Source organism: Piliocolobus tephrosceles, chromosome 7, assembly GCF_002776525.5.
Source record: "Piliocolobus tephrosceles isolate RC106 chromosome 7, ASM277652v3, whole genome shotgun sequence".
Taxonomy (NCBI): Eukaryota; Metazoa; Chordata; class Mammalia; order Primates; family Cercopithecidae; genus Piliocolobus; species Piliocolobus tephrosceles.
This window is the reverse complement of record NC_045440.1, coordinates 20,134,178-20,153,148: the sequence shown is the minus strand read 5'-3', so window position 1 is coordinate 20,153,148 and position 18,971 is coordinate 20,134,178. Positions and strand designations below refer to the sequence as shown.

At 38.4% G+C, this 18,971-nt stretch overlaps 1 protein-coding gene across 3 annotated transcripts in view; it reads right to left on the bottom strand.

The window, feature by feature from the left end:
• XPO7 (exportin 7) overlaps positions 1-18,971 on the bottom strand; it is an 88,556-nt gene that overhangs the window by 43,014 nt on the left and 26,571 nt on the right. Inside the window, exon 1 of one of the 3 annotated variants that reach the window (XM_023216659.1) lies at positions 2,261-2,412. The exons of the other annotated variants lie outside the window; for them this stretch is intronic. The gene's annotated coding sequence lies outside the window, so the exon portion shown is untranslated. Of the gene's footprint in view, positions 1-2,260; positions 2,413-18,971 lie in introns of those variants that run through there. 3 annotated transcript variants of the gene reach the window in all.

Genomic DNA, 18,971 nt, shown 5'->3' with positions numbered 1-18,971 from the left:
TTTTTTTTGTTCCCAGAAGAACAAATGGGAAACAATTTTGTTTTCCCAAACAATTAGTGGAAACATCTGAAAAACAGGGTCATTTTCTTTGGGTTGCCCACACTACCAATGAAGGAGAGAGGAATGAGACATTAACATTTATGGTTTTTTAGTTACCAGCGTTTCCCAAACAGAACTAATGGTTAGGTTATTTTGAATCACCTTTTTTTTTGGCCAGCATAAAATAATTTATCCTACAATTATTTGATTAGCTATTAAAACTAGTACTTCACACTAAGGGTGGCCAAAAACACACCACGGCACTCTCCTTGGCATGATAACATCTATGTCAAATGTTTTCCTATTCGCCAGTTTTTATTAAGGATATCTATTCTGTGATGCCACTTTGGTCAGAGAAAATCCTCCAGAGAAGAATGTCTATTTTCTGTTCCTGAAAAATTGCCTATAATCCACGGAGAAAATTCTGCCTGGTCTTTGCGGAAACAGAAAAGCACATTTGGTAAAATGCTTTATAAAAGTGAAAGGTGATCTTCACCTAGCAAAATACTGCTTTTTAGCATAAGAAACTCAAGAGGATTAATTCCCAAACCTAGAATCAGACCGATTTCACCAACAACAATTACGATGAAGGTATTAAAATAATGCATCTTCTTTAATATCTAGCAACACCAGTATTTTAGTCTATTCAACTTGGATAGAGGATATGCAGCTAAGTTATTCTTATTTCAACATAAGGCGAGATTTGTTGAGATTACAGACCTTAGAATATAATAATTTGTCTGGCAAGTTGCCTCTAAATTAGGGGAAAATAAAGATTTTATTTGTACATTAGATGTTATATTACTCCACAAAGCAGAATACCTCAGATTTTACTTTATTTGTATAGAATTGTTCTTTAAATAGCCCAGTGGTTATACTTTTTTTTTTTTTTTGAGATGGAGTCTCACTCTGTCGCCCAGAGACTGGAGTGCAGTGGTGCAATCTTGGCTTACTGCAACCTCTGCCTCCCGGGTTCAAGCGCTGCCTCAGCCTCCCGAGTAGCTGGGACTACAGGCGTGTGCCACCACACCTGGCTAATTTTTTTATATTTTTAGTAGAGATGGGGTTTCACCACATTGGTCAGGCTGGTCTTGAACTCCTGCCCTCATGATCTGCCCGGCATGGCCTCCCAAAGTGCTGGGATTACAGGCGTGAGCCACCGTGCCCGGTCTATATTTTAAAATTAGCCTCGCTGCTTAAAAAAAATCCACACGGAGAGTTCCAATCAGAGACCAGGACTCTTGCTTTTAGGAAGGAGTTAATGACACTCCCAATAATACTGAGTACTGAACTAGACACAAGCATAATCCTCGGGTGACCAGTCAGATCTGCGGGTGTTCTGAAGAGCACATTCTTAACTTGACTGCCACCCGGCCATCAGAGATGAGCAGACGCTGCCATCATGTTACAAAGTATAGGCTCAATCCAGAGAAGTTCTAGCAAACTTAAGAGTAGATTTACCAATTCTATAGCTGAATTATCATAATTCTGATGCCACAAATATAAAAAGAATGGTCAAAAACCCAAGCCACTTTCACCCTTTTAACAAACCCTTTTAATTTACATCCCCCTTAGTTGCAATTTTTCTGTGTACTGGGAAACACTGTATTGAGTAAATTAAAATATTTATACTGGACCGTGCCAGCAAATGAATATTTTAAGGACCTAAAAGGTTAACTGACATATAAATTACATTTTTATCTATTTAACAAGGCATTCTTATAGTCAGTAATTGAGTATCCAATTATCACAGATAATAAAAGAAACTTTAAAAATTCAGTAACAACAATTATTGTTAGATTAGAAGACAAACGGCAACACAGTATGTTGAGTATATTACCATTTGTGATACATGTTAGTAAATTTATAGAAGAAAACCTGGATGAACACAAACCAAACTTAATTGTCTCTGGGAGGTGAGAATATTCAATTTCTGTAACCTTGGAAATTTTGAACACAACCACGTATTCCTCTGTAAGCAGAAAAAAAATCCTAACAACTGTAAAAATAAGCATTTTTTAAAAGGGCAATTTAAGCTACATTCTTTTCCTAAATTAACTCTTCACATTAGTAACATTTTACTAATTAACAGCTGATTCTGTTACCAATCAGAATTCATACAACAATTCATAAAACCAAACAGTCAAAAAGCTATTCCCAAAGCTAAAAAACAAAAAACTGCATTTGCATTTATTACTAATTTTATTTTCTTTTTTCTTACCAATGCTGGTAGCCTCAATGCTGGTAGCTTTCAGTGGCCTGAAAAGCACATTCAAAGGTTCTTCTTGTTTATAAATTTATACAAAAGGCAATCATGGTGGCCAAAGTCGTCTTGGTTTACAGATGTATCAGTAGACCTCTCAAAAGTTACTTACTACAATGGAGTTCACAGGGCAAACTAGCTTGCTCTTTGATTGTTTATAAATGCACACTATTTATTTTTTAAACTCACTGTATGGAAAAAGTTTACCAAGTCAGTGCCAAATACTTGTTTACGTACTTTACAAGAGAATAAGCCAAACAGCCAATAAACAAATGAAAAGGTGTGCAACCTCAATAATCATCAGGGAATGTAAATTCAAACCACGATGAGATAGCCATTAGAATGACTAAAATGAGGCAGGGCGTGGTGGCTCACGCCTGTAATCCCAGCACTTCGGGAGGCTGAGGCAGGCAGATCACATGACATCAGGAGTTTGAGGCCAGCATGGCCAACGTGATGAAACCCCATCTCTACTAAAAGTACAAAACTTAGCTGAACGTGGTGGCATATGCCTGTAGTCCCAGCTACTCGGGGTGGAGGCTGCAGTGAGCCAAGATCCTGCCACTGACCCTACCACTGCACTCCAGCCTGGGCGACAGAGTGAGACTATGTCTCAGAGAAACAAAACGAAATGAAAAAAATGACTAAAACGAAAAAGCCAACATAAAGTGTTAGTTAGCAAGTGGAACAACTAGAACTCGTATGTTGCTAATTCAGTCTGAATTGATTCAAATACATTGGAAAACTGGGAGTGTAAAGGTACACATATGGAGGCTGTGCACAGTGGCTCACACCTATAATCCCAGCACTTCAGGAGGCTCAGGTGGGAGGAATGCTTGATCCCAGGAGTTCAGGACCAGCCTGGGCAATACAGGGAGACTCTGTCTCTACAAATAATAATAACAAAAAAATTAGCTGGGCATGTCAGTGTGCCCCTGTCATCCCAAGTATTCAAGAGGCTGAGGCAGGAGGATTGCCCAAGTCTGGAAGGTCAAGACTGCAGTGAGCTGTGATCATGCCACTGTACTCCAGCTTGGGTGACACAGTAAGACTCTGTCTCAAAAAATAACAACAACAACAAAAAACACCCTACAACCCAGCTATTCCGCTCCTAGATATACACTCAATCGAGATGCATACTAAGCTCACTCATGGCAGCATTAAACATTAACAGTTCCCAAATAGAAAGCCAAATGCCTATCAACAGCAGTGTGGATATTTCATTTCTTAATTTGTGTGCTGGTCACCCAGCCATGTGCAGTCTGTGAAAATTCACTGAGTTTGTGTATTTCTAATTTACATATTTTAATTATTTGTACATTTATAATTCACGTATTTTTGTATATGTATGGATGAATGGCATGGTTCTGCCCAAATTCTCTAGTTACTTATTGTCATAGATTACTTTTTAATACTAATGGAAAAGAAGTTTTCATCAACAACCTACAGCTGCACTTCAGATTCAGAATGCTTTAGTTTTTTTTTTGTGTGTGTGTGTGTGACGGAGTCTTGCTCTGTCGCCCAGGCTGGAGTGCAGTGGCCGGATCTCAGCTCACTGCAAGCTCCGCCTCCCGGGTTTACACCATTCTCCTGCCTCAGCCTCCGGAGTAGCTGGGACTACAGGCGCCCGCCACCTCGCCCGGCTAGTTTTTTTTGTATTTTTAGTAGAGACGGGGTTTCACCAGGTTAGCCAGGATGGTCTCGATCTCCTGACTTCGTGATCCGCCCGTCTTGGCCTCCCAAAGTGCTGGGATTACAGGCCAGAATACTTTAGTTTTACAACACTAAATGCTTTTATAACCACGACTCCCATTCATTTCTCAGGAAGAACTAAGGTAAGGCTAAGACAGTGAGTAACACTTTTGGTTGCAGATGCTGTGTATGTCTACTACGGTAAAACAAGATAAAATACACATTTTCAACAAGTGATAATGCAATGCCAGAGCCTGGCGTGCATGAGATAAGGATGGCAAGTCTGCTACCATATGAGACTGCAAAATTCTACACTTACTTCAAAATACTAATCAATTCTAACTTGTCATAAACACAGATGATCTTTGTGTTATGGGTAATACGTGGTCAAAACACATGTAAACAAATTATTTCACGAAGTAAACAGCCAGAATGTACCTAGTCACTTAACGGTTTGACTTATAAGTTTAACCCAAAAGCATTCACTTAAGTTGTCACTAGAAACTAGCTTGGATTCCTTCTCATTGTCACTAATGGTGCAGAGGAATGAAAGCTGCAGGGCAAGGTGAATCCGCTGAAGAAGAGGTTTCAATCTGGCGCCCTGAAACAGGCTCACAGTCATTTTTGGTTTTTGTCTTGCACTGTGGTTTTAAAGTGACACAGTTGGCAATATTTCACACTATCTGGTTTTCCAGCTTCCTATGAAAAATGAGAAGCTCTGAAAGCACTGGGTCTGCAAAGGGTCACAGAGAGAGTGCTTTCCTGGGCAGGTTCTCTTTAGTTCCCCATGGCTCCTCTGTAGACAGCTGTTTTCTCCTCTTGAACTCCTACAATTTTGTTTCCTATCAGTGGTTCATTCCTGGATATCAAATTTAAAAAGCAGCATGCATGATAGGACAAGAGATTTGGGCTTACCTTTGGGTACTACTGCTTCAACAAATTTGGCTGAAACACAAGGAACTACATAAAACTTAGGCAAAGAAGAGTTTGGTTGATACTGGATCGTTAGATACTGGTCTTAATGTGTGACTGTGGGTGAGTTAACTTTCAGGAACTTCAGTTTCTCTATAGGTAAAGTAAATGCATTTTATTATATGATTTTTAAAGGACACTTCCAGTTCTAAAATTCTTTGATAGTAATATACTATCCTTCATATTTTAATTATATTAGTGAATCAGAATTCCAAGTAAACAAATACCAAAGTTAAAATGATCATGAAAATGATGATTAGGACTTTTTTTTTTTTTTAAAGTGAGAATGATATTTTAAAAAATAAATTGGGTAACACTCACATCCTTGTGATTGTAGCATAGGATCTTTACCCACAAACAACTTCAGTGACCTAGCAACAGGAACAAGGCTTCTTTTGGAGTTGATTCCATACAGAGTAATGGGTAAGATTTTAGGTGCCAGGCAAATCCCTACTCCTCCGTCTACTGTAGGAGCATGATTAAGTTACTCAAATCATTCAAACATTTTCTCTTTCTTTTACATAGAAATAACACCCACTTTACAAGGTTGTAAAAACCAATGAAGTAATGTGTGTGCACTGCTAATTATTACTGGCTGTTATCGATTACACTGGCTATCAAAACCTCTGGAAAACAGCAGCTTTTTTATTGCTTGCATAAATGCACACAAAATCTACACTGTTTCTTCTAAGAGGATTATAAACGCCCTTTCCCTGTAGGGCCAGGGGCATCGGGGATAAAATATATAATTGATCCTCGTTATTCGGAGATTCTGTTTTGTGAATTCACCTACTCACTAAAATGTATTTGTAATCATCAAATCGATGTTCGCTCAGGGTGCTTCCGCAGTCATTCATGCACATGGACAGAGTGATCAACAATTTGAGTTACCTGACTTATTCCCAGCTGAGGCTGAACACTGCCATGCTTTGCCTTCTCTTTTTTTTTTTGAGACAGAGTCTTGCTCTGTCACCCAGGCTGGAATGTAGTGGCATGAACTCGGCTCACTGCAACCTCCACCTCCAGGGTTCAAGTGATTCTGCTGCCTCAGTCTCCCAAGCAGCTGGGATTTCAGGTGTGCGCCACCATGTTCGGCTGGTTTTTGTATTTTCAGTACAGACGGGGTTTTCCCCATGTTGGCCAGGCTGGTCTCCAACTCCTGACCTCAGGTCATCTGCCCACCTCAGCCTCCCAACGCACTGAGATTATAGGCATGTGCGACCATGCCTGGCCTTGCTTTGCCTTCTTATTTCAGCTTTCACAATGTAAACAACTGTAAGGTCCTTTTTGGGTCTTTTTTTTCACTGCTTGTTTCTTGCAGTTTTGTGCTTTTTATTGCTAATTCCACTGCTTAAAATGGCCCACAGAGTGCTAAGTGCTGTCTACATCTAGCTCCTAAGTGCAAGAAGGCTGTGATGTAACTTATGGTGAAATTGTGTGTGTTAGATAAATTTCATTCAGTCATGAGTTACTGTGCTTTTGGCCATTAGTTTAATGTTAATAAATCAACAATATGTGTTAAAGTATCTTTAAACAAAAACACAAATGAAACATGGTTACATATTGCTTGTTTGATGCAAATGTGGTGACCAGGAGCTGGCCTGGATCTAATCCTATACTTCCCCTAGGAGCAATGGGTCAGTATTTGCTAATTGTGTTCTCGGTGACTTTATAGAACATGACAACAAGGAATGAGGATCAGTTCTATTTCTGGCATCACTGGGTGCGATTCAGCACATACTTCCCCATAGAAACTTAATTATATTTATTGCCACCTTTTAAAGGTATTTGTTCAAATAGAAGTATTTGTTAGCCTATGTAATTTCCATATTAATGTCCATACAACTGTCTCAAATGTTTGCTTAAATCGCCATTTGTATTAATTACGCATGAATTATGACTTTAGTGAGCACAGTGCATGCACTGGTATGGAAATGGAAAGTACAAGGGTGTCTGGCACAGAGTAAGAGCTTCCTAAGAATGTCTTAACATTGGGTAAGTCTAACTCTCAAAGCTTTCAAAGGAACTTCGTATTAAAATGGCAGATTGATCACATATCTAATTTTATTCCCTCCCAAAACCCAACTAACACAACACTAAAGGTATTAAAAACAAAACAAAACCCCTAAACCCTCACGATCCCACAAAGATAGATACGGAAGGCCGGGCGCGGTGGCTCAAGCCTGTAATCCCAGCACTTTGGGAGGCCGAGACGGGCGGATCACGAGGTCAGGAGATCGAGACCATCCTGGCTAACACTGTGAAACCCCGTCTCTACTAAAAAAAATATAAAAAACTAGCCGGGCGAGGTGGCAGGCGCCTGTAGTCCCAGCTACTCGGGAGGCTGAGGCAGGAGAATGGCGTAAACCCGGGAGGCGGAGCTAGCAGTGAGCTGAGATCCGGCCACTGCACTCCAGCCCAGGTGACAGAGCGAGACTCCGTCTCATAAAAAAAAAAAAAAAAAAAAAAAAAAAAAAAAAAAAAAAAAAAAAAAGATAGATACGGAAGACAGGACCGGGACAATAGCAATATAATTTTGGAATATAGAAAAATCAATGGTAACTGACTTAAATGACCTAAGAAAGCCAAATCCCTAGCCAGCAGTGAGAAAAGCTGAAAACAAACCTCATTTACACTACATGCTCAGATGTTAAGGTGAAGTGGGGTGGCCCAAAGAAGGAGAAACAGGGTGAAAATATCTTTGAGAAGTTAAGATTCCCAGAGAGTCCTCCTCACTGTATGCCTCTCAGTAACTGTCCCTCTCTTCAGACTGGGAGACACCAAGCCAGTCAAAAGCACATCTGAAGCTATGGGCATCCTGTAACAAATAGGTCGATGAAGTGGGAGTGCCTCTGAGTCTTCCCTCACAGGGTTCCACCGAGAAATTTCAGTGTGCAGACATATTCTTTAGGAAGGAGTTTGGAAGATTTTCCCCTGAGAATCTCATTAGCTACAAAGCAAAAAGTTGCAGATACACTAATATGCAGGTTACCCCACAAATGGCACACCCGATTAGTCTCCTGTGATGCCTCAGCAGACACGCCTCACCACGTTTTCAGGGCTTCCAGTCAACTCTGTATTATCTTAATCTTCATCATGAGCAAATAATCCAGTATTATCAGAAATCTGAAGAAAGCCTTCAACATGGAAGATAGAGAGCTAAACAAGCACACAAAAAGCAATCTGGAACAAGTAAAAACTATACAGGGAGAAGGACATTTGACCAAAAACTGAAAGATGAAAACATATAATTAAGCCCAATATTGCAAGTGTGGAATAACAAGATGTGCTTAAAAAAAAAAAAAAAAAAAAAAAGACATTCAAAGAACATAAAAAGAGATGTTAGAAAATAAACATACGGACAGAGACAAAATATTCTATTGAAAGGTGGGAAAATAAAGTTAAAATCTCACAGACAACAGAGCAAAAGGACCAAGATGGAAAGAGCAAAGTTTAAAAAAATCAGAGACCCAATTCTACAGGTCTAACATCCAATTAACAGGAGTTACAGAAAGAACAGAGAATGGCGAAGGAAAGGAAGTTATGAACAAAATAATTTGAGATAACTCCCTAGAACTGAAAAACATCAGTTGCCAGAATGAAGTGTCCACCTAATGCCAGCATAATACATGAAAGTCAACCCACACCCAAGGCACACCACTAGGAAACCTCAGAAATCTGATGACAGAGAGAAGATTCTATAAGCTGCTTTTAGCAGAGACAGAAACTTAGAAAACAAAACAAGATAAGGAATCAGATGGTGTTGGACATCACAAAAGGAACACTGGACACAAGAAGCCAACAGAACAATTCCTATGAAATCCTCTAGAGAAAGAGCTCCAGCATAGGAAGCTATACTCAGTCAAGGAAGGAATCATGTGTGATTAGAACAAAGCTATCTTTGGGGGTGTAAGGCCACAAAAATCTATCCTCCATGCTCCCCTTTTTGAAGAGCTACTAAGGAATATACTTCACGCCAAAGTAAAGTGTAGTTGCATAAAAACGTAAGCATGGGGGCCGGGCGCGGTGGCTCACGCCTGTAATTCCAGCACTTTGGGAGGCTGAGACGGGTGGATCATGAGGTCAAGAGATCAAGACCATTCCGGCCAACATGGTGAAATACCGTCTCTACTAAAAATACAAAATTAGTCAGGCGTGGTGGTGGGCACCTGTAGTCCCAGCTACTCTGGGGGCTGAGGCAGAAGAATCACATAAACTCGGGAAGCGGAGGTTGCAGTGAGCCGAGATCACGCCACTGCACTCCAGCCTGGAGACAGAGTAAGACTCCGTTTCAAAAAAAAAAAAAAGGGGGGGGGGGGTAAGAATACAGGCCATGAGTTATACAGCCATGCTGATCCTATGAAACCCAACAGAGAAGAGAGGCGTCAAGGAAACCCCTGGAAGGACGGCGAAGGGCACAGGAAAACAACTGTGGGTTGGCCATTAAGAGCAACCAGGTCTTATTCAAGTAGTGTGGCTTTAGGGACAAGTCATGTTCACAGAATCATCACCAAGATCCCTGCCACTACTGCCTGCTTTAACCTGAGGACAGAATACCTGGATGAGAATTCTCATTTAAGATTTCACCTTAATCCATGTTGAAGTTTAGTGTACAGAAAAGCCCTCAATTGACAAAGTAAACACTGTATTTTAATTTTGGAAAGTTTTTCTACAAAGGTGCACCATCATTTTTAACTAATGTTCCAAAGACAAAAGACAGTTTGAATTCTGATAAGGAGGAGAAAAAACCAATATACTTGGCTTTTGCCACCTTCACTCCTTCTTTATAAAAAAGAAGGTTTTTAATGCCTTTTATGGAACTTGATTCTGCATGGACAATATTAAAAGACCAAAACAACGTACTCCACTATGAAAATGGCTGAGTATGAAAGATTATACAGGCCAGGCAGATTACTTGAAGAAAGGATGCCAATATCCAGCTATTTGAGAACCCAAATTTGCAACGTGAAACAACCACGTATGTAAACAAAACTTTTCTGCTATATTACCATTTCCCTAAAAACTGCATTTTTATAAGCAGGTCTATACTGGGAGAACAATCCTGTAATAGCTCAGTACTCCTAAGAATGTTAACCAACATCTCAAATAACTTAAATTGATGTGATCAATTTAATGTCTTATCAACTTTTTCCTTACAAATAGTGTTTACCATATAGCAAGCAAGGTCAAACAACTGACTTCTGAAGTTCAGAAAATGATAACCTACTGGCTAGATATCAAAGGAGTCAAAATATGAGAAAGAGTTGTATAAACTCACTTCATTAAGTTCTGGTTTCCAAGAACTATTTCTTTTGAGTTCTTATGTAAGCTATACTGCAGAGGGACACATTTATTATTTATTTGTCTGTCTGTCTGTCTATCTATCTATCTATCTATCTATCTAATTTTTTTGAGACAGAGTCTCGCTGTTGCCCAGGCTGGAGTGCAGTGGCAAGATCTCAGCTCACTGCAACCTCCACCACTCGGGTTCAAGCGATTCTCCTGCCTTAGCCTCCCGAGTAGCTGGGATTACAGATATGCGCCTCCACACCTGGCTAATTTTTGTATTTTTAGTAGAGATGGGGTTTCACCATGTTGGTCAGGGTGGTCACAAACTCCTGACCTCGTGATCCGCCTGTCTCGGCCTCCCAAAATGCTGGGATTACAGGTGTAAGTCACTGCACGCAGCCCACATTTATTATTTTAAGTTTATGTTTTTACTATCCATTTGATACAACATTCAAAACGGATTATTGGGTGCATTTTGTACAGAATCCTATTAAAACCGCCATTTAAACACTGCATTATATATAATGGAGCAAAGGAAGCAATCAAAAACACACAATCACCAATTCTCTGAGGCCATCAATCACCAAGCTCTATCATCATGTTTTACAATGACTAGATAAAAAGGACTTCAGATTCAAGCAATTATACTCAGGTTTATTATTAGGTTAGCCAAATACATAAAATGACCCAGAGAATATCTTCCCCAGTGCCCCTTTTCTTTCTATAATATGTTACTAGTTCTTAAAATTTCCAGGATTGACAGAAATTGCATTTACAAACAGAACCTAATTTGCTTAAGAAAATGAAAAGACTAGTTACCACATGGGAGAAAACATTCGCAAAAATCTGATATAGGACTGATATCCAAAATATACAAAGAACTCTTAAAACTCAACAATAAGAAACTCAATTAAAAAATAGTCAAAAGATCTGACCAGACATCTCGCCAAAGATATACAGATGGCAAATAAGCATATGAAAAGATGGTTAACATCATGTATCATCAAGAAACTGCAAATTAAAGTAACAGTGAGATACTACTACATACCTATTAGAATGGCTAAAACCCAAAACATTTGTAACACCAGATGCCGGCAAAGATGTGGAACAACAGGAACTGTTGGTGAGAATGCAAAATGGTACAGCCACTTTACAAGACAGTTTGGCAGTTTCTCACAAAACTAAACATACTCTTACCATATGATCCAGCAATTGCGCTCCTTGGTATTTACCCAAATGACTTGAAAACTTATGTCTACACAAAACCTGTAAACAAATGTTTATAACAGTTTTATTCATAATTACCAAAACTTGGCTATAAAAAGACACAGAGGAATTTAAATGCATATTGCTAAGTTTAAGATGCCAATATGAAAGGCTACATTATTGGATGATTCCGACTACTATATGACATTCTGGAAAAGGCAAAACAATAGAGACAGCAGAAAGAACAGTAGTTGCCAGGAGTTTGCAGGGGGCATAAATGATGGTGACAGAGGCAGGGAGGGAAGGATGAAGAGGCAGAGCACAGGGGATGTCTAAGGCAGTGAAACTATTCTTTTTGATACTATGATTGTAGATATATGTCATTGTCTCTTTGTCAAAACCCACAGAGCACAACACTAAGAGTGCCCTTCAATTGTTAATAATGTATCAATATTGGCTCATCAATTGTTAATATACCATACCAATGCAAGATGTTCAGGGTAACAGGGTATGTTAGAACTCTGTACTTTCTGCTCAATTTTTCTATAAACCTAAAACTGTTCTAAAAAATAAAGTCTAGTAAAAACATCTAATTTGCCAGTTTAAGACGTCCTATTCTTCCTTCCAGAGTTTTATCTTAATACTGGCTGGTTTACTAATCAATATTTAATACTAAAACATGACATTTTATATCCTAGCTTTCACACCCAACTCCCACTCCCTACCACCTGACACAGCAACAGAATGGTTACAATTCTCTAGCTGAAAACACAGGTGTTATAACACTGACATTCACTGTCAAAGCCAATGTAACCAAGCGTGGCTCTCTGCCATTCTAAACTAGAATCCATACTGTACCTATCTGGTATAAAATATTTTTCTGCTAGAGGATCTATATAGAAAGTCCTTCAATTAGTTAGATTTATAAAGTCATTTCTAAGTAATGCTCATATTAAATAATCTACTGTTACTTTTCTAAATTATTGCCTGCCACCCATCCAAACATATGTCTCTACAGGTAGGTCAGCAAAGTATACTTTAGTTTGCTGTATGGGTCTTCTATTTTATATAGCTTCTCTGGTGTTCTACCCTCCTTTCAAAATTTTGAATACAATTCTGACATACTTCAACAGTTGAAAATATTTTCTCTATAAGTTCCTGCAGCTCAATCAAGCATTTGCTTCCATTAAAAAAAAAAAATACAATACAATACTCATTCACCTGAAGAACAGGGTTGATAAATTGTAGCAGATTTGTTGTTACACAGTAGATATGTTACTGTGTAACAAAAAAGTCAGTGTGCAGCATACCAATACATTTATTTTTGAATATTCCTAATAGTCTTCATTTAAGAACTTGCTTCAGGAAATGACTATAGGTATTTTACCATCCCTCACATCCTAAAGTGGCATATTTTTTGGGCCAAAGTTTCACAAAGGAACAAGGCAGGCCATCCTATGAAAGGAGAGAAGTAACATGTGCTGAACAGGTTATTAACGCCAAGGAGACATTTTTCCACAATGTGGGGATGATACTGGATTTTTACTGAAATTTGCTGAGACTGGGCTGGTTATCATCAATCCCTCCTATTTTGATTAATTGCTGTGTCTCCATCACTTCTAGGGATTCACACTGTAGAGACAGCATCAGGATCGACAGTCATAAGACTCACAATTAATATAAGACTTTAATGTAAATTCCAATACCATACATACTCTTCAGAAAGAATTTTCTGAAATACTGGGTTGAGAACATGAGGTTCTGAGAAACCTCAGCAGTAGCTGGAGACAGTAACAAAACAGTCGACAACATACTTACATGGCTATTGGTTCTTCTAAGTGTGACCAGATGCTGACAAGCTGCACTAATATTCAAACAAAATGGGCAGAAAAGCAGACTACTGAACATGCAAATCAGAAAAGGGCTTTAACTGGTGGTTTTATGCGCAGCTCTGCCCTAGACTATGTGACTCTGAAGTCCCCTAATTCTTGAATGTTTCTATTCCATTACATGGGAAACAGGATCCATACAACAACAAATATCTGAGTACCTTTGTGCCAAGCATAATTCTAAATGGTTGATTAAACATAGTATAATAAATTATAGGGTATGTTAGCAGGTGATAAATACTATGAAAAAAACAGACAAGAGTAAGGATGATTAAGAGTATATGTGGGTATATAGAAGTGCAGGTTGCAGTATTCAAAAGGGTAATTAAGGTAGGCCTCGCAGGTTTAAAAAAAAAAAAAAAGAAAAAAGAAAAGGAGGTACTTAACCAAAGAGGTGAGCACATCTACCTATGTCACCTAACAAGGATTCTCTCTGGATAATGCCCACAAAGTCCTCAAAAGGGAAAGACTGTCAGTTTGCTGAGTACCAACTATGTGCTGATTCCTGTGCTAGGTACTTACTTACTTACTTAATTTACTTATTTATTTATTTCACTCGCTCTATTGCCCAGGCTGGAGTACAGTGGTATGATCTCGGCTCACCCCAGCCTCTGCTTCCTGGGTAGCTGGGATTACAGGCATGCACTACCAAACCCAGCAAATTTTTTTTTTCGTATTTTTTGTAGAGTCGAGGTTTTGTTATATTGGCCAGGCTGGTCTCAAACTCCTGGCCTCAAGTGATCCGCCCTCCTCAGCCTCCTAAAGTGCTGGGATTATATGCATAAGCCAGCGCATCAGGCCCTAGGTACTTTATATATACCTCATTTTCTATATAAATTTATGGTAGAATATCAAAATCCCATTGGTATTCTCATTTTCTAAAAAGTAAAAGGCAAATATAAATTTTACACAAATTAATTCAAGGAAAGGCTTCTGAAAAACAAATGGGAATATATATGTATATACTATATGTTTTTAATTCATAGAACTCTTTTAAATTAACAATCATCTGTTGCAAGATACATCAATTTGAATTCATCTAAGGAAAGTCCATGTAATATTATTTGTAGACTAATAAAGGTAAGTTGAAACTAATTTGACAATCTAGCAGCTTAAGTGAAAACACTGCTAATGTTCCCCAAAACACACACGATGCAACCTAAACATGTCAACATAACCTCACCAACAAATCTTACTGATTTGATGCAGAGAGTAATTCTCACTTTTGTTCTCTTCAGAAGAACAAAAATTAGATCCTATAGTTTAGGAATATGAAATATTCCATCAATGAATGGCACTAAAGCTAATTAAACCTTCAGGTAAGTGTTTCTTTGAAAATGTCCTTGAACGTCTATGAAACAAGTGAGATTAAAAATGATCTTAAAAATTTATTTTGGAACTTAAATTTCTGTTTCTGCTTTGGTGATTAGGTTTAAAGCAAAGTCCTTACAACTACCCACATCTTCTTTAGAAACGTAAAAGATTTCCCAAACCGCAATACATTAAATGTCTACCTGCAAATCTCTACCCAAAATGACCAACAGTGTTCAGTCAAGTTCAGAACTGAACAATACCTGAGAGCAAGAGACTGAAGACACTGAGGTCAAGTGCTTTTTAAAAACACAGCCTAGGGCCGAGTACGGTGGGGCTCACGCCTGTAAACTCAGCACTTTGGGAGGCCGAGGCAGGCAGATCACCTGAGGTCAGGAGTTTAAGACCAGTCTGGCCAACATGGCGAAACTCCGTCTCTACTAAAAATACAAAATTAGCTCGGTGGCATGCGCCTGTTAATTCCAGCTACTCGGGAGGCTGAGGCAGGAGAATTGCTTGAACTCAGAAGATGGAGGGTACAGTGAGCCCAGATCGTGCTACTGCACTCTAGCCTAGGTGACAGAGTGAGACTCCATTTCAAAAATAAACCACCACCACCACCACCAGCCTGGGCATGACTGAGCTTCACCTGACTCCTGGCAGAGGGCAGTGGCTGCCATGCCTTTGTTGTTACATGGGGGAAAGAAAGTCATGAACCACATGGCCTTTAACACTATAGGTAACACCCCTATAGTGTTCACCATGGTGCTCTTCTAAGATTTCTTCCCCCATCACATCGCTTTTAACTGAATTCTTAAATGCTAACCCTTTTCTGTAACTACTCTGACACAATTAATGCATAAAAAAGATGTTCCATCTGAGTGGCAACAATGGGAGAATTATCACACATAGTAAGAATCTAAGAATTATCAGTGCCATGCTATCAGTATGTAGGCTTCAGACAAGGGCAGCTATATGGGCAACTGCCTCTAGGCAGGCAATGGGCTAAGGATGTCTGGGTCAGTATTTTGATGGCTGGCAGAGCAACAACGGAATCCCCATGACTTGTGCTACCCTAGGAACTAAAGTCACTTAATTATAAATGCAGAAATTAAACTTCACAGGGTGAGAATAAACAATTTTATGTATAACGTTAATTTTGGAACTAATGTGTCAGTTCATGAGATTTTTCTGAAAAATGTGATTCAACAGTAAAACAGAAATTAGAAGCAGGGATATCATTTGAACAGAGAGATCAGTAAACCTTTAGAAAACTAAGTTGACTTGTGGAAACTTTCATCTGTTCTCATCTCAGGGCCCATAACTTGCGATTGCTGCCAGAAGCCCACAGACTGAGGGGCATATTTCCTGGTAATGACTCAAGTAACTATGGATGAGTCTACACAATCAGTAGCTATGCTCTTTAGGGTGACTTTTTAAAGAATCCTTGGAGGAACCAAATGGTTTCTCTGAAAAAATCCCACATCTATCTAGCCTGAGAATGTGTCATTCCTAAAACCTGTGATGCCTTCTGGTGTGTAAAATGTTAAATGAATTCAGGAAGATTCTGGCATAGATGCTTTTGATAGGATGTTGAATTCTGGCCTCTCAATACTTATTTTTCTGGAGAAGGATGAATTAAAAAAAAAAATTAGAAAAGCTCAGTTCCTCATCTTATATTAGGTTGAACCATACGAAAATGCCAAATATCCAAACATTTTTGACTGGTAAAAATGACAATTTTATGTGAGTCAATCTAGTATATAAAAACATTTAAAAACTCCTTTAAAGTATAGTCATGCCTCGCTCATCGATGGGAATACATTCTGAGAAATGCAGCCTTAGGCAATTTCACTGTTGTGTGAACATCAGAGTGTACTTACACAAACCTAGATGGCATTGCAGGTAGATGGCATACCTGCAATACACCTAAGCTATACGGTATAGCCTACTGCTCTGAGGCTTCAAACCTGTACCACGTTACTGTACTGAATACCTTAGGCAACTGTAACACAATGGTCTTTGTGTATCTAAACACATAAGCAGGTATATTTAAAGTACTACGTTGTGCTATGATAGCTATGTCACTAGGCAATAGGAATTTTTCAGTTACATTATAATCTTACGTGACCACTGTCATATATGTGGTCCATCGTTGACCAAAATGTCGCTATTCAGGGCATGACTGCACTTTGAAATCTGCACTCTGCTTCTAATTAAGGGTTGGGTTTCACTTTTAGGTCAATATATGAGAGTAAGAGCTATTACAAATTTGATAAGTAATCTGACTTTGAATTCATCTATTCTAAACTTACTCTCTCATTACTCTTCAATGAGAATCCTCTGGTCTCTCTGGTTTTCAAATCTACTGTGCTCCTTCTTCCTCTGGGCTTAAGACCTGCTAGTTTTTTTTTTTCTGTTTGTTTTGTAGTTTTATCCTATAGTCCTATCAGTTTTTACTGTATATAATTCGGAAGCTATTTCACAAAGCACATACAACTTGAGGAGCTAAATCTTTTGTTATTTAGTGACTCCTGTAATCTGTAAAGGCCTCTGTCAGAATGTATTATTAATCTTTCCTCCCACTTTGTAGATTGCTTTTTCCCTTGTGTGGTCATCTTTTGATGACCATACATTCTTAATTTTAACATAGCCTAATTTATCATTATCTTCCTTTATGATTAGTCCTTTGCTTGCCCTGTTGGAGAAATCTTTCCCTATCCTATAGTCATAAACATCTTCTTTTCTATTATCTTCTAAGAGCTGTTTCTTTTGTTTTCACCCAAGATCTAAAAGCCTGTTGAGTATTGTGTATGATGTGTGTCTACGTTGCAGGGGTAGTGGTGATGGTATTAGTAAGGTTTAATTTCCTTTACAGTATTATTTTCAATTCATGCAAAATTTCATTTTGAGGTTACTTAATATTTGTGTTTACTAATATACCTCAGACTCCTCTGTCCCTTATTGCTTTGTGCTATATTTGTCCTATTTTTCCTTTTTTAAAGTTTTTGCTTGTTTTTGAATTCCATTTTTCTCCCCAGTACTAGTTATCATATATTCTAAAAAAAAGTCCAAAATTAGGCAGTTTCTTATTCCTTCCGTCTTGAGTAACAGTGACCTTAGAAGATAAACTCCAATCAGTTGTCTCCTGTGTTACGCTGTTACTGTCCCTTATTTTGGCTTTGTCTCCACAGCCCTAAAAATTAAACAATACTGTTATATCATACAATGTTTAGATTTACCTATGCTTACCAATTTCTTTGGTCACCTTTACTTCTTTCATAACCAGACACTTCTATGGGACTTTCCTTCTTTAAGTATATCCCTTACAGAAGTTCCTTAAGTAAAGATGTGCTAGTGGTAAACTCAGTTTGTGTTTATCTGAAAATGACTTTTAGTGCCCTCATTCTTGAAAGATAATTTTGTTGGGCACACAATGCTAGGCTGACATTCAATTTTCTCTTTTGGCTTCCAGGTTGCTGTTGAGATGTCTTTATCTGCCAGTCTGTTCTCTGCAGGTGATGTTTTCTTTCTGAGAAGATGTTTTGTCTTTAATATTTGTGGCTTTACTATAAAGCATGTAGGTATGAGTTTTAAACATTTATCCTGTTTTGAGAATCACTTGAACCTAGGATGCAGAGGCTGCAGTGAGCCAAGATCACACCACTGCAACTCCAGCCTGGATAACAGAGCGAGACTCCGTCTCAAAAAAAAAAAAAAAAAAAAAAAAAAATCCTGTTTTGTATATGTGGAACTTCTTTAACTTAGATTCATGCTTTTTTTTTTTTTTTCCATTCTAGAAAAGCCTCTCCTCTAGTCTCTTTCTAGTTATTTCATGGTATCTTACCCTCCATGTCTCTTAACCATTTGTACTTTTCATGTTCTTTGTCACCCTGTGCTGTAATCTGAACAGTATCTTCAGATCTTCTAGTTCTCTTCTACACTATCTAATACGCTAATCTATTCACTGAGTTTTAAATTTCAACTGTTATATTTTAAACTTATATTTGATACTTTTTCAAGTATGCCTTGTTGTTTTCGACGGTCACTTTTTGGTTGCTTATTTTTCCTTTTAAATATTATTTTGTTAAGCATTTAACTTATTTTAAAATTCTTTATCTGATGATTTTCCAGTATCTGAAGTCAGTATCTGATGTGTGAGCGTGGGAGGATGGGGTAACCTAAACCTGCTACTTGCAGCTTGTGCTCAATCTCTATGGTGGCTTTTCCCATGCAGATGCATGTGTGTGTGGTAGTTTTTGTTTATAAGCTCATAATATGTTGACACAAATCTATGGAAATCCCGAGCA